The 16507-nt window shown below is 37.5% G+C and overlaps 1 protein-coding gene across 4 annotated transcripts in view; it reads left to right on the forward strand.

Moving 5' to 3' along the window:
* The window catches only part of DENND1A (DENN domain containing 1A), a 542621-nt gene that overhangs the window by 81241 nt on the left and 444873 nt on the right, over positions 1-16507 (forward strand). The gene's annotated exons all lie outside the window — the stretch shown is intronic.

The raw sequence follows: 16507 nt of genomic DNA on the forward strand, positions 1-16507 counted from the left end.
CACGTAGAGAAGTTCCTTTAGCATTTGTTGTAGAGCTGGTTTGGTGGTGCTGAATTCTCTTAGCCTTTGCTTGTCTGTAAAGCTTTTGATTTCTCCATCGAATCTGAATGAGATCCTTGCTGGGTAGAGTAATCTTTGTTGTAGGTTCTTCCCTTTCATCCCTTTAAATATATCATGCCACTCCGTTCTGGCTTGTAGAGTTTCTGCTGAGAAATCAGCTGTTAACCTTATGGGAGTTCCCTTGTATGTTATTTGTCGTTTTTCCCTTGTTGCTTTCAATAATTTTTCTTTGTCTTTAATTTTTGCCAATTTGATTACTATGTGTCTCGGTGTGTCTCTCCTTGGGTTTATGCTGCCTGGGACTCTCTGCCCTTCCTGGACTTGGGTGGCTATTTCCTTTCCCATGTTAGGGAAGTTTTTGACTGTAATGTCTTCAAATATTTTCTTGGGTCCTTTCTCTGTGTCTTCTCCTTCTGGGACCCCTGTAATGTGAATGTTGTTGCGTTTAATGTTGTCCCAGAGGTTTCTTAGGTTGTCTTCATTTCTTTTCATCCTTTTTTCTTTATTCTGTTCTGCGGCAGTGAATTCCACCATTCTATCTTCCAGGCTACTTATCTGTTCTTCTGCCTCAGTTATTGTGCTATTGATTCCTTCTAGTGTATTTTTTATTTCAGTTATTGTATTGTTCATCTCTGTTTGTTTGTTCTTTAATTCTTCTGGGTGTTTGTTCTTTAATTCTTCTAGGTCTTTGTTAAACATTTCTTGCATCTTCTTGATCTTTGCCTCCATTCTTTGTCCGAGGTCCTGTATCAGCGTCACTATCATTATTCTGAATTCTTTTTCTGGAATGTTGCCTATCTCCACTTCATTTAGTTGTTTTTCTGGGGTATTATCTTGTTCCTTCATCTGGTACAAAGTCGTCTGCCTTTTCATTTTGTCTGTGAACAAAATTATCACAGACAAAATTATTAAATTTTAAAAAGATAAAAAGATAACCATATTATCTTTCTGTGAATGTGGTTTTCCTTCCACAGGCTGCAGAACTGTAGTTCTTCTTGCTTCTGCTGTCTGCCGTCTGGTGGATGAGGCTATCTAAGAGCCTGATATATGTTCTGTTCCTATGAATTTGCCTAATCTAGGTTCCTCATATTAGTGGAACAATGCAATATTTATTGTTTTGTGTTTGGTTTATTTCACTTATGGTGTTTTCATGGTTTGTCTATGTTGCAGTATGTATCAGAACTTCGTACCTTTTTGTGACTGAATAATATTCCATTGTATGTATATACTGTATGTTTATCCATTGATGGACATTTGGGTTTTTTCTGCCTTTGGCTATTTTGAATAATGCTGCAGTGAATAGTGGCATCCAAGTATCTGTTTGAGTCTCTGCTTTCAATTCCTTTGGGTATATACCTAGAAGTGGAATTTCTGGATCATATGGTAATTCTGTTTTTAGCTTTTTTGAGGAACTGCCAAGTTGTTTCCAAAGCAGATGCAGCATTTTACATTCTATGAAATAAAAAGAAATATATGTCTCTGCTTCCAGTTTTTGACACAGGGCTCCTTGGAATTTCCTGGGAGACAGGAGTATCTTTTGTTCTAATGAGGCAACTCTGAGTGTGCTCCTGGGTGGCTCCTGGCCATCAGAAAGACCAAGCTATGATTTGAAGCTTAGAATTTTCAGCCCATTCACCAGAGAGGGGAGAGGGACTAGAAATGGAGTTAATAATTGATCATGCCTACATGATGAAGCCTCCATAAAAGTCCCCATACTACAGGATCAGAGAACTTCCAGGTTGGTGAGCACACCTGTGTACTGGGAGCATGATGTACCCGAACTCCATGGGGCCAGAAGCTCCTGCGCTTGGGACCCTCCCAGACCTACATCTGGCTGTTCAGCTGTATCATTTATTACATCCTTTATTAAATAATAAATTGGTAAACATAAGTGTTTCCCTGAGTTCTGTGAGCTGTTCTGGCAAATAACTGAATCCAAGTGGAAGAGGTCATGGGAACCTCTACTTTACAGCCAAGTTGGGCAGAGGGTGTGGATAATCTGGGGACCTACTACTTGTGATTGGCAAATGAGGTGGGTGGCAGTCTTGTTGGGCTGAGTCCTTAACCTGTGGGCTCTCATGCTATCTCCCGGGAGATAGTGTCAGAATTGAGTTAAATTGTAGCTGATATCGTAGAGAATTGCTTGGCGTGGGGAAAAAACACACACATTTGGTGACAGAAGTGTTGTGAGTGTGGTAGTAGTGTGAGAATAAAGGAGAGAGACCTAGGAAGAATGGGTTTTTCCTAAGCGCATTCCCACCAGCAATGTACAGGACTTCCAGTTTCTTCACATCCTCGTCAATAACTTGCTATTCTCTGTGTGTCTTATTATAGTCATCCTAATGGGTGTGAAGTAGTATTTCATAGTGGTTTTTATCTGCGTTGTCTATTGACTAATGGTGAAAAGTATCTTTTCATGTGCTTATTGGGCATTTGTATATGTTCTTATAGTCTTTGTTCTTTAGACCCTTTGCCTATGTATTGGGTTACTTTTTTTGTTGTTGTTATTCTAAGAGTTCTTTGTATATTTTGGATACAAGTCCCCAATCAGATATATGATTTTCAAATACTTTCTTTCATTTTGTAGGTTACCTTTTACCTTTCTTTTTTTTTTTTTTTAACAGGTGTTTTATTAATTAATTATTTTTTATTTATTTATTTTTGGCTGTGTTGGGTCTTCGTTTCTGTGAGAGGGCTTTCTCTAGTTGCGGCAAGCGGGGGCCACTCTTCATCGCGGTGCATGGGCCTCTCACTGTTGCGGCCTCTCTTGCTGCGGAGCACAGGCTCCAGACGCGCAGGCTCAGTAGTTGTGGCTCACGGGCCCAGTTGCTCCGCGGCATGTGGGATCCTCCCAGACCAGGGCTCGAACCCGTGTCCCCTGCATTAGCAGGCAGACTCTCAACCACTGCGCCACCAGGGAAGCCCACCTTTTACCTTTCTTGATAGTGTCCTCTGAAGCACAAAAGTTTTTGATTTCAAAGTCCTATTTACTTTTGTTGTTTGTGCTTAGGTGTTGTATCTAAAATAGTCATTGTCCATCCAAAGGGCAAGAAGATTTACTCATGTTTTCTTCTAAGATGTTAATAGCTTTATTTTATATATTTGGTTCTGTGATCCATTTTGAGTTGATTTTTGTATATGGTATAAGGAAGGAGTCTAACTTCATTTTTTTGCATGTAGATATCCAGTTGTCCTAGCACCGTTTGTTGAAAAGACTGTTCTTTCCCCATTGAATTGTCTTGCCTCCTTTGTTTAAAATCAGTTGACAATTACAATTGTAAATGTTTATTTCTGGACTCTTTTTTTTTTTTTGGTCAATTAATAGAGATTTATTTTATCATGTTGATTCCATCAGATTATCATGTATGACTATGCCATCATTTGTTTAATGCATTGACTACTGATGAGCAATTGGATTACTTTTTAAAAAATTTTTTAATTTATTTTTTTATACAGCAGGTTCTTATTAGTTACCCATTTTATACATATTAGTGTATATATGTCAATCCCAATCTCCCAGTTCATCACACCACCACCCCCTCACCCCGCCACTTTCCCCCCTTGGTGTCCAAATGTTTGTGCTCTACATCTGTGTCTCTATTTCTGCCCTGCAAACCAGTTCATGTGTACCATTTTTCTAGGTTCCACATATATGCGTTAATATACGATATTTGTTTTTCTCTTGCTGACTTACTTAACTCTCTATGATAGTCCCTAGATCCATCCACGTCTCTACAAATGACCCAATTTCGTTCCTTTTTATGGCTGAGTAATATTCCATTGTGTATATGTACCACATCATCTTTATCCATTTGTCTGTCGATGGGCATTTAGGTTGCTTCCATGACCTGGCTATTGTAAACAGTGCTGCAGTGAACATCGGGGTGCATGTGTCTTTTTGAATTATGGTTTTCTCTGGGTATATGCCCAGTAGTGGGATTGCTGGGTCATATGGGTAATTCTATATTTAGCTTTTTAAGGAACCTCCATACTGTTCTCCATAGTGGCTGTATCAATTTCCTTTCCCACCAACAGTGCAAGAGGGTTCCCTTTTCTCCTCCCCCTCTCCAGCATTTGTTGTTTGTAGATTTTCTGATGATGCCCATTCTGACTGGTGTGAGGTGATACCTCATTGTAGTTCTGATTTGCATTTCTCTAAAAATTAGTGATGTTGAGCAGCTTTTCATGTGCTTCTTGGCCATCTGTATGTCTTCCTTGGAGAAATGTCTGTTAGGTGTTCTGCCCATTTTTTGATTGGGTTGCTTGCTATTTTAATATTGAGCTGCATGAGCTGTTTATATATTTTGGAGATTAATCCTTTGTCCGTTGATTCGTTTGCAAATATCTTCTCCCATTCTGAGGGTTGTCTTTTTGTCTTGTTTGTAGTTTCCTTAGCTTTGCAAAAGCTTTTAAGTTTCATTAGGTCCCACTTGTTTATTTATTTATTTATTTATTTATTTATTTTTTTTTTAAAGGAATTCCTTTATTTTTATTATTTATTTATTTATTTATTCATTTTTGGCTGTGTTGGGTCTTCGTTTCTGTGCGAGGGCCTTCTCTAGTTGCGGCAAGCGGGGGCCACTCCTCATCGCGGTGCGTGGGCCTCTCACTATCGCGGCCTCTCTTGTTGCGGAGCACAGGCTCCAGACGCGCAGGCTCAGTAATTGTGGCTCACGGGCCCAGTTGCTCCGCGGCATGCGGGATCTTCCCAGACCAGGGCTCGAACCCGTGTCCCCCGCACTGGCAGGCAGACTCTCAACCACTGTGCCACCAGGGAAGCCCCACTTGTTTATTTTTGCTTTTATTTCCATTACTCTAGGAGGTGGATCAAAAAAAATCTTGCTGTGATTTATGTCAAAGGATGTTCTTCCTATGTTTTCCTCTAAGAGTTTTATAGTATCCAGTCTTACATTTAGGTCTGTAATCCATTTGGAGTTTATTTTTGTGTATGGTGTTAGGGAGTGTTCTAATTTCATTCTTTTACATGTAGCTGTCCAGTTTTCCCAGCACCACTTATTGAAGAGACTGTCTTTTCTCCATTGTATATCCTTGCCTCCTTTGTCATAGATTAGTTGACCATAGGTGCGTTGGTTTACCTTTGTATCCTGTTGCATTGATTTATATTTCTGTTTTTGTAACAGTACCATACTGTATTGATTACTGTAGCTTTGTAGTATAGTCTAAAGTCACGGGGCCTGATTTCTCCAGCTCCGTTTTTCTTTCTCAAGATTGCTTTGGCTATTTGGGGTCTTTTGTGTCTCCATACAAATTTTCAGAGTTTTTTGTTCTAGTTCCGTAAAAAATGCCATTGGTAATTTGGTAGGGATTGCATTGAATCTGTAGATTGCTTTGGGTAGTAGAGTCATTTTCACAATATTGATTCTTCCAATCCAAGAACATGGTATATCTCTCCATCTGTTTGTGTCATCTTTAATTTCTTTCATCAGTGTCTTATAGTTTTCTGAGTACAGGTCTTTTAGCTCCTTAGGTAGGTTTATTCCTAGGTATTTTATTCTTTTTGTTGCAATGGTCAATGGGATTGTTACCTTAATTTGTCTTTCAGATTTTTCATCATTAGTGCAGAGGAATGCAGGAGATTTCTTTGCATGAATTTTGTATCCTGAAACTTTACCAAATTCATTGATTAGCTCTAGTAGTTTTCTGGTGGCATCTTTAGGATTCTCTAGGTATAGTATCATGTCATCTGCAAACAGTGACAGTTTTACTTCTTCTTTTCCAATTTGTATTCCTTTTATTTCTTTTTCTTCCCTGATTGCCGTGGCTAAGACTTCCAAAACTCTGTTGAATAATAGTGGTGAGAGTGGACATCCTTGTCTTGTTCCTGATCTTAGAGGAAATGCTTTCAGTTTTTCACCATTGAGAATGATGTTTGCTGTGGGTTTGTCGTATATGGCCTTTATTATGTTGAGGTAGGTTCCCTCTATGCCCACTTTCTGGAGAGTTTTTATCATAAATGGGTGTTGCATTTTGTCAAAAGCTTTTTCTGCATCTATTGAGACGGTCATATGGTTTTTAGTCTTCAATTTGTTAATATGGTGTATCACATTGATTGATTTGCATATATTGAAGAATCCTTGCATCCCTGGGATAAATCCCACTTGATCATGGTGTATGATCCTTTGAATGTGTTGTTGGATTCTGTTTGCTAGTATTTTGTTGAGGCTTTTTGCATCTATATTCATCAGTGATATTGGTCTGTAATTTTCTTTTTTTGTAGTATCTTTGTCTGGTTTTGGTATCAGGTTGATGGTGGCCTCATAGAATGAGTTTGGGAGTGTTCCTTCCTCTGCAATTTTTTGCAAGAGTTTGAGAAGGATGGGTGTTAGCTCTTCTCTAAATGTTTGAAAGCATTCACCTGTGAAGCCATCTAGTCCTGGACTTTTGTTTGTTGGAAGATTTTTAATCACAGTTTCAATTTCATTACTTGTGATTGGTCTGTTCATATTTTCTATTTCTTCTTGGTTCAGTCTTGGAAGATTATACCTTTCTAAGAATTTGTCCATTTCTTCCAGGTTGTCCATTTTATTGTCATAGAGTTGCTTGTAGTAGCCTCTTAGGATTCTTTGTATTTCTGCGGTGTCTGTTGTAACTTCTCCTTTTTCATTTCGAATTTTATTGATTTGAGTCTTCTCCCTCTTTTTCTTGATGAGTCTGGCTAATGGTTTATCAATTTTGTTTATCTTCTCAAAGAACCAGCTTTTAGTTTTATTGATCTTTGCTATTGTTTTCTTTGTTTCTATTTCATTTATTTCTGCTCTGATCTTTATGATTTCTTTCCTTCTACTAACTTTGGGTTTTGTTTGTTATTCTTTCTCTAGTTCCTTTAGGTGTAAGTTTAGATTGTTTTTTTGAGATTTTTCTTGTTTCTTGAGGTAGGCTTGTATTGCTATAAATCCCTCTTAGAACTTCTTTTGCTGCCTCCCATAGGTTTTGGATCGGTGTGGTTTCGTTGTCATTTGTCTCTAGGTATTTTCTGATTTCCTCTTTGATTTCTTTAGTGCTCTCTTGGTTATTTAGTAACGTATTGTTTAACCCCCATGTGTTTGTGTTTTTTATGTTTTTTTCCCCATAATTCCTTTCTAATCTCAGAGTGTTATGGTCAGAAATGATGATTGATATGATTTCAATTTTCTTAGATTTACTGAGGCTTGATTTGTGACCCAAGATGTGATCTATCCTGGAGAATGTTCCGTGCACACTTGAGAAGAAAGTGTAATGTGCTGTTTTTGGATGGAATGTCCTATAAATATCAATTAAATCTATCTGGTCTTTTGTGTCATTTAAAACTTGTGATTCCTTATTAATTTTCTGTCTGGATGATCTGTCCATTGGTGTAAGTAAGGTCTTAAAGTCCCCCACTATTACGGTGTTACTGTCGATTTCCTCTTTTATAGCTGTTAGCAGTTGCTTTATGTATTGAGGTGCTCCTATGTTAGGTGCATAGATATTTATAATTGTTATATCTTCTTCTTGGATTGATCTCTTGATCATTATGTAGTGTCCTTCCTTGTCTCTTATAACATTCTTTATTTTAAAGTCCATTTTATCTGATGTGAGTATTGCTCCTCCATCTTTCTTTTGGTTTCCATTTGCATGGAATATCTTTTTCCATCCCCTCATTTTCAGTCTGTATGTGTCCCTAGGTCTGAAGTGGGTCCTTGTAGACAGCATATATATGGGTCTCTTTTTTGTATCCATTCAGCAAGCCTGTGTCTTTTGGTTGGAGCATTTAATCCATTCACGTTTAGGGTAATTATCAATATGTATGTTCCTATGACCATTTTCTTAATTGTTATGGGTTTGTTTTTGTAGGTCCTTTTCTTCTTTTGTATTTCCCACGTAGAGAAGTTCCTTTAGCATTTGTTGTAGAGCTGGTTTGGTGGTGCTGAATTCTCTTAGCCTTTGCTTGTCTGTAAAGCTTTTGATTTCTCCATCGAATCTGAATGAGATCCTTGCTGGGTAGAGTAATCTTTGTTGTAGGTTCTTCCCTTTCATCCCTTTAAATATATCATGCCACTCCGTTCTGGCTTGTAGAGTTTCTGCTGAGAAATCAGCTGTTAACCTTATGGGAGTTCACTTGTATGTTATTTGTCATTTTTCCCTTGTTGCTTTCAATAACTTTTATGTCTTCAATTTTTGTTAGTTTGATTACTATGTGTCTTGGTGTGTTTCTCCTTGGGTTTATGCTGCCTGGGACTCTCTGCCCTTCCTGAACTTGGGTGGCTATTTCCTTTCCCATGTTAGGGAAGTTTTTGACTGTAATGTCTTCAAATATTTTCTTGGGTCCTTTCTCTGTGTCTTCTCCTTCTGGGACCCCTGTAATGTGAATGTTGTTGCGTTTAATGTTGTCCCAGAGGTCTCTTAGTTTGTCTTCATTTCTTTTCATCCTTTTTTCTTTATTCTGTTCCACAGCTGTGAATTCTACCATTCTATCTTCCAGGCTACTTATCTGTTCTTCTGCCTCAGTTATTCGGCTATTGTTTCCTTCTAGCATGTTTTTCATTTCAGTTATTGTATTGTTCATCTCTGTTTGTTGTTTAATTTTTCTAGGTCCTTGTTAAACATTTCTTGCATCTTCTCGATCTTTGCCTCCTTTATTTTTTTTTTTAGGGAAATGAATTTACTGATTTAATTTATTTAAAAACTATTCACCACTTTTTTCCACTGCATAGCATCAATAAACTTAAAAAATATAGAAGATGATAATGGTACTGCATTTCAAAACAACTTTCCAAGCCACTACTTTTGGCTATTAGAAGTAATTTTGTTCAACTTTAGAGTGCTCACGATTCAAATAACACTGAAGATAATAGATAAAGGTAGGTAAGGAAATGTCAGGGAAAGACTGACAGAAGAGTTGATAGAAGATATCAAAGGAACAAGAATGGAAATCCATGTTGGGCAGATAACAGTAAACAAGCAGAAGTGGTAACCATACGAAATCAACGTGGACAAAATTGGCAATGGAATGGAATGAACTATTCTTGGCAGAAATCCTCCCCTACCTAAACAATTTCAGTAATGTTGGTGATTTCCTGTGTGGTATCAGGATTATGGAGTAAGAAATGGAATGCTCAGAATAATCAATGAGGAAATTAGTTTATCTAGGCCTCAATCCCTTCATTTGGAAAATGAATAAATGTATATATGACTGCTGCACAAGAGGCAAGATGTGTAACAGTTAAAAGTGCAGGCTGTGACTATCATTATATAAGATGTTACTAATGGAGATAGCTGGGTGATGGGTACATGGAACTTCTTGTAGTATTTTTGCAACTTTCTGAGAGTCTGTAATTATTTCAAAACAAAAGTTTTTAAAAGTATTATACAGGCATGAAAGCAGACCACCAGGGTTTAAATAGGGGCACAACCAATTATTGGCTGTGTGCCCTCAATCAAGTTATTTATTTTCTCATCTGTAAAATGAGGATAAAATCAGTATTTACCTCAGAAGGTGCTGTTTGAATTAAATAAGCTAATACATGTAAACCATTCACAACAGTGCTTGTCACATATTTTTGCCTCCATTCGTTTTCCGAGGTCCTGTATCATCTTCACTATCAGTATTCTGAATTCTTTTTCTGGAAGGTTGCCTATGTCCACTTCATTTAGTTGTTTTTTCTGGGGTTTTATCTTGTTCCTTCATCTGGTACATAGCCCTCTGCCTTTTCATCTTGTCTGTCTTTCTGTGAATGTCGTTTTTGTTCCACAGGCTGCAGGATTGTAGGTCCTCTTTCTTTTGCTGTCTGCCCTCTGGTGGATGAGGCTATCTAAGAGGCTTGTGCAAGTTTCCTGATGGGAGGGACTGGTGGTGGGTAGAGCTGGGTGTTGCTTTGGTGGGCAGAGCTCAGTAAAACTTTAATCCAGTTGTTTGCTGATTGGTGGGTCTGGGTTCCCTCCCTGTTGGTTGTTTGACCTGAGGCGACACCACACTGGAGCCTTCCCGGCTCTTTGGTGGGGTTAATGGCGGACTCTGGGAGGGCTCACGCCAAGGAATACCTCCGATAACTTCTCCTGCCAGTGTCCTTGTCCTCACGTGAGCCACAGCCATCCCCCACCTCTGCAGGAGACCCTCCAACAGTAGCAGGTAGGTCTGGTTTAGTCTCCTATGGGGTTACTGTTCGTTCCTCCGGGTCCTGATGTGTACACTACTTTGTGTGTGCCCTCCAAGAGTGGAGTCTCTGTTTCCCCCAGTCCTGTCGAAGTCCTGCAGTCAAATCCCGCTAGCTTTCGAAGTCTGATTCTGTAGGAATTCCTCTTCCCATTGCTGGACCCCCGGGTTGGGAAGCCTGATGTGGGGCTCAGAACCTTCACTCCAGTGGGTGGACTTCTGTGGTATAAGTGTTATCCAGTTTGTGAGTCACCCACCCAGCAGTTATGGGATTTGATATTATTGTGATTGCACCCCTCATACTGTTTCATTGTGGCTTTTCCTTCATCTTTGGATGTCGGGTATCTTTTTTGGTGAGTTCCAGTGTCTTCCTGTTGATGATTGTTCAGCAGTTAGTTGTGATTCCGGTGCTCTCGCAAGACGGAGTGAGTGCACGTCCTTCTACTCTGCGCCATCTTGAACCAATCTCCTCTATTTCTGGACTCTTAATTCTATTCTTATCCTCTGCTAGTACTGTGCTGTCTGTTTTCTTTCTTTCTTTTTTTTTTCCACACTGTCTTGATTACTGTAGCTTTGTAGGAAATTTCAAAATTGAGAAGTGTGAGTCTCCCAATTTTGTTCTTTTTTTGAAATCGTTTTGGCCCTTCTGGGTCCCTTGCATTTCCATATGAATTTTAGGATCAGCTTATTAATTTCTGCAAGTAAGCCAGCTGAGATTTTGATAGGGAGTGAGTTGAATTTGTAGATCCATTTGGGGAACATTGACACCTTAACAATATTAAGGCTTACAGTCCATGCACATAGAGTGATTTCAAGTTATTTAGGTCTTATTTTCTTCCTATAATGTTTTATAGTTTTCACAGTACAAGTTTTGCAATTCTCTTGTTATATTTATTCCTATGTATCTCATTCTTTTTGATGTTATTCTAAATGGAATTTTCTTAATTTCATTTTCATATTGTTTATTTGTAGTGAATAGAAATAAGAATTTATTCTTGTATAGTGATTATTTTAATCCCGCTGCAACTTTGCTGAAGTAGTTTACTAGTTCTAGTAGTTTTTTAATGGATTTCTTACGATTTTCTTTATATAAGATCATGTCATGTGCAAATACAGTTTTACTTCTTTCATTCCAATCTGGATGACTTCTTTTTCTTGCCTAATTGCCCTGGCTAGCACCTCTAATACAATTTTGAATAGAAGTTGTAGCAGTGAATATCCTTGTCTTGTTCCTTATCTTGAAGGGAAATATTTAGTGTTTCACTCTTAAGTATGGTATCAGATGTAGGTTTTTGTAGATGCCTTTCATCAGTTTGATGAAGTTCTTTTCTATTCCTAGTTTGTTGAATGCTTTTTTATCATGAAATGATGTTGCGTTTTGTTAAATGTGTTTTCTGTGTCTGTTGAGGTGGTCATGTTATTTTGTTCTTTATTCTCTTGATATGATTTATTACATTCATCTATTTTTGGATGTTAAACCAACCTTGCATTTTTGGGATAAATATCAGTTGGTCATGGTGTATGCGTCTTTTTTTTTTTCCCCATCGTTTCTTCAACTGGAATATAGTTGACATACAATATTATGTTAGTTTCAGTTTCACTACATAGTGATTTGACTTATGATTACCATGATAAGTCTAGTAACAATTTGTTCCCATGCAAAGTTATTACAATATTATTGACCATATTCCTTATGCTGTAGATTACATCCCCACAGCTTATTTATTTTATAACTGGAGGCTTGTACCTCTTAATCCCTTTCACCTATTCTGCCCACCCTGTGTATAATTTTTTTTTTTTTTTTTTTTAAATCAGCAGTTTGGCTGTGGCTGCTGTACCTCCAGGTGCGGTAGTCGTGCTGCATCACTGAGTCTGTTAGCCCTCTGCTGGGTGGAGATGGAGCTGCTCAGCCCTGGCTTAATTTTTTTTTTATGTGTTGCTAGATTTGGTTTGCTGATACCTTGTTGATGATTTTTGCGTTTCTATACTTATCTTGTGATGTGTTTGTTTGGTTCTGATATCAGCATTAATTCTGTCCTCATAGAAGAGTTGGAAAGTTTTTCTTCCTATTCTATTTTTTGAAAGACTTTGTGAAGAATTTGTATTAATTATTCTTTAAATGTATGGTAGGATTCATCAGTGAAGTCATGTGAGTCTGGGCTTTTTTGGTTTATTTGGTGGACGTTTTAAAATTAGTAAGTCATTGTCTTTACTTGTTATAGGTCTATTCTGATAATCTGTTTCTTCCTGAGTTTTGGTAGTTTGTGATTTTCTAGGAATTTGTCCATTTCATCTAAATTATCTAATTTGTTTTCATACATTTGTTCATAGGATTCACTTATAATCCTTTTATTTGTGCAAATTTGGTCCTTATGTTTTTTCCTTTTATTACTCACTCACACAGTTTGTACTTGCAGCCACTGCAAACTATCATTTTCAAATGCTTTTCCTCTGTCTAAAATGCCTTTTGCCTTTCTCCATTTGAGAGATTGTTGTTTATCTTTCAAGATAATTTTCTTCATGTAATCTTACCTGATGGTCCAGGCAGACTTTTTTTCTCCTTCCTTTGAATTTCAGTGCACTTCTGCACCTTTGTTATTGTGTTTGTTTCTTTCAAAGAGCAGCTCAGCATCTTGTTCATCTCCTTTTCCTTCATGAGGAGCATGGGGCCTGATACAAATTGTTTCTTAGGAATTGCATGTCGAATAAATGAATGAGGTACGAAATTCTTCCTCTGAGCTCCCATTCCATTTGGATGCCTCAGAGGCATCTGAAATTCAAAATGTCTAAATCCTAACTCATGATCTCCCCACTAACCCTGTTGAAGATCTGGTCTACTTCCAGTGAGCAACACTTTTAAAAATTGTAATCCAGTTCTGCATGCTAGAAACCTACTGCGTTTATGCTGGTCACCTACCTTCCCACTCAGCCTGTTCAATGTATCACAGATATTTGATTGATTTACCTAAATGTCTTTAAAAACTAGTTATTTCTTTCCATCTCAAGCATCACTGTCCTGAAACTTTCTCACCTTTTATTTTTTATTTTTTTAAACTAGGCAACTCCCATTCCTTTAGCTCTTACCTCAGACATTACTTCCTAAGGGAACCCTTTTGAGATCACCAAAGTGAACTTGTTGCATATACTGTATCCTCTTGTAGCATTTATCACAGCTTGTATAATTAAGTTACTTGTGTGGTTATTCGTTTGTTTGAGCTTCTCCACTGGAGCTAAAACTCTGTGAGGGTAGGATTCCCTGCTGTTTTCTTTACCACTGTATGACCAGTGCTCAGTACTAAGAAGATAATAAATGCTTATGGAATGAATGAATCAGTGACAATGAGATAACTTATATGGAAATGCTTTTAAAATGAAATTTGCTAAGGAAACATTGTTTTGATCTCTTAACATTTAGAAAACTGATTAGTTTATTGAATTTACAATTTCTTTGTTTGGATGTAGAGAAATTCTAAATTCTAGTGTTAATTCTAGTGTTATTTAAGGGTGGATCATCTTTGATAGATCCACTTATTGCTGATTAGGTTTTGTTTACTGGGATTATGGAATTGGTATAGCTGTTACAAAGTATATGATAAAGTCTCTCTGGAAAGCACTATAATACTTCTTAAATAACACCTTCTTGGTAATTATCATATTTGGTTTAAGATTTCACTTAGCACAAAATGGGTTGCAGAAAGCCAAATCCTCGTATATATTCAAGTAAAGGTGATGACTTTCTTCACAATAGAGCAGAGATGAAATAGCTCCCACATTTGATATTCTGAATGGAGCCCTGGGATAAAATTCCAAGCAGCAGAATGCCACTTAACATTCTGCATGCTATTTTGCTCTTTAGTAGTATAATTGTAGAATGAGGCAATAAAACCAGAGAGGATATAATATTTATACCTGTGCAGGCACTTCACATGATAAAATGTCACACGGGACTGTTTACTCCATGCTGGTTATTTGGATAATGCCCCACCTGCCTAGAGACAGGAGGTGCTGAGTCTTGCATAAATCTTGAAGAGAAGGTTAGGGTTAATTTAGTGAATTTTTCAGCAAGAAAAAGGAATACATCATGTGTGATAATAATAATGGCTATTCTTTGAGCACTATTTTTGTGCCAGCACCATACTGGGCCTTTGGAGACCAGGGAGGGACAAAAGGGGAGAGAATTAATATCAGTGAGTACCTTCCATGTGTCAGTTACTGTGCTATACACTTTACTTACAATATCTCTAAACTTTATAACAATTCTGCCAGGTAGGTGGTGTTATCCCCATTTGTACATGACTGACTGTTGTTTATCTCATAAAAAAATTCTAATGACCTCACTGGAGTTCTGTTATAATTATCGTATTTAAACTTTGGTATGTATGTATATATATAACTTTTTTTTTTTTTTTAGTTTAAATAGTCGTCTTTTTTTTTTTTCTGAGACAAAAATGATTAATGAGAAGAGACAAAGAAACATCAAAGAGCTTTTTCCTCTGATTGCTGTGTTAGAACTTTTGCCTGAAAATAGGTTACATTCCTTCTGTTTTCAGAATCCTCATTAACTTTACATTTTAATGATGTTCAAGGCAAATTACACCATTTATGGTCAGTGCCATAAAGGGATGCTTAAAGGGGACTTAGAAAAAAAATTTTTTTTGAATGGTGGATGTATTTACTCCAGGAATATAAATTGATGCAGAATTCTTAAGAAGATAAATAGACAAAAATTCTTGAAATGTGGGGTTGGTTTTCCATTTCCGACTATCCTAACAACTTAATTCAGAGGAAATTATTTGCAGCTTAAGGTAAATTAATCATTGAAAAGCATATTTATAATACTCAGGAGCATGTATATGGAACCAGTGTCCTACATTTATTTTCAAAAATAGTTCCAGTTTCTCATTTACTTGGATTTAAATTGAATTTTACTGCTTAGCTTTAGAAATAATTCATAGGTGGTATATGCTCAACAGGAATAAATGAAGACAGCTTCTCCCAGTTACGAAAAAAGCAAAGGTGATTGAAATGCTAATATGTTGATAGACAGATTGTATTTGCACAAGAATGAGGGAATATGCTGTAAGGTGGAACTCTTCACAGGATTCCAAATTATTTAATTTAAAAGAACAATATGAACTGCAGAGCTGTGCTTTCATTGTAAGCTTCGCCTGCTTAATTATTATTGGATGATAAATTAGAATAAATTGTCATGTTGTGTCAAATACTGTTTATTTCCTCAACAATTATTTGGTAAGTGAATTAAGGGAAATTGGCCTGTCTGTTGAGGGAACTGTAATTATGGGACTGCCCATCTAACATCAGGTATTTTATAAGGTTTGTACTCCTGTTTTTAAATGTTTAATTGAATCCCTTTTGTGTGCCAGGCAATGGGCTAATGTCCTTGTTAAGGCTTTTTTGAATGCAAGGAGTGGAATTTCACTAAAACTAGCTCAAGAAGGCAGGGATGGAAGTAGAGGAGTCTATTGTACAGGGAAGAACAGGAAGCAAAATGTAGCTGGGCTTCATGAGGACAAACTAGAACTGGAAAGTCATGGACTGGGGTGATTCCATCTCTTTAATCATGGCTTTGCTCATTCTCCTTTCTTTCACTACTGGCTTCCTTGGTTCACTACTTATCTTGATAATGGTTCAAATTGGCATCCTCAGACTATATGACCTTTCAAGCTTGGCTTCCCATGGCTAACAGACATTTTCTGTGTCTGTTCCCAGCATAGAGCATGTGGCTCAGCCCAGGCCTGGGATGATACCTGTGGTCACCCAGGTGTGTTATGCTACACTGCCTTTTCTGGGGTCCATGGGTGAGCAGAGAGTGAAACATGGCTGGATTGATAAGGCATGACTCTTGCTCATGTGTGCCTTTTGTGGAGATGATATACATGTAAAGATAATTTCTACTTAATGTGCTGAGGACTTCCCTGTAAATAAGTGTTTGAACTCCCTCAGTCATCTGCAGTGTTTGGAAACTGAGGAAATGGTTGGAGGTTTTGGGGTTTACCATTGAGGACAGGTGATGTGATTTTCTTTTGGAATTAGATTTCTAAGGTAGGACTCCCCAAGAGTCCATAGCTGTAATTGGATCCTGCTTGCCACTATGCAAGGAAACTGAGTTTAGAAAGAAAAATAAATTTTCTTAGTTGGGTTTTCTTTCCAGGTGCCACATTGAATGATTGGCAGAAATATCTAATGCAGTTTAAGGAAGTTTTTGCAGTGTTTGGGTTTGGTCCATTGTGGCTAATGACTCTTGATATGGCTACTTCCTTGTCAACATTTCAGTTTTCTGATGACCTGGTTAAA

The sequence above is a fragment of the Eubalaena glacialis genome, chromosome 9, assembly GCF_028564815.1.
Source record: "Eubalaena glacialis isolate mEubGla1 chromosome 9, mEubGla1.1.hap2.+ XY, whole genome shotgun sequence".
NCBI classification, from domain to species: domain Eukaryota; kingdom Metazoa; phylum Chordata; class Mammalia; order Artiodactyla; family Balaenidae; genus Eubalaena; species Eubalaena glacialis.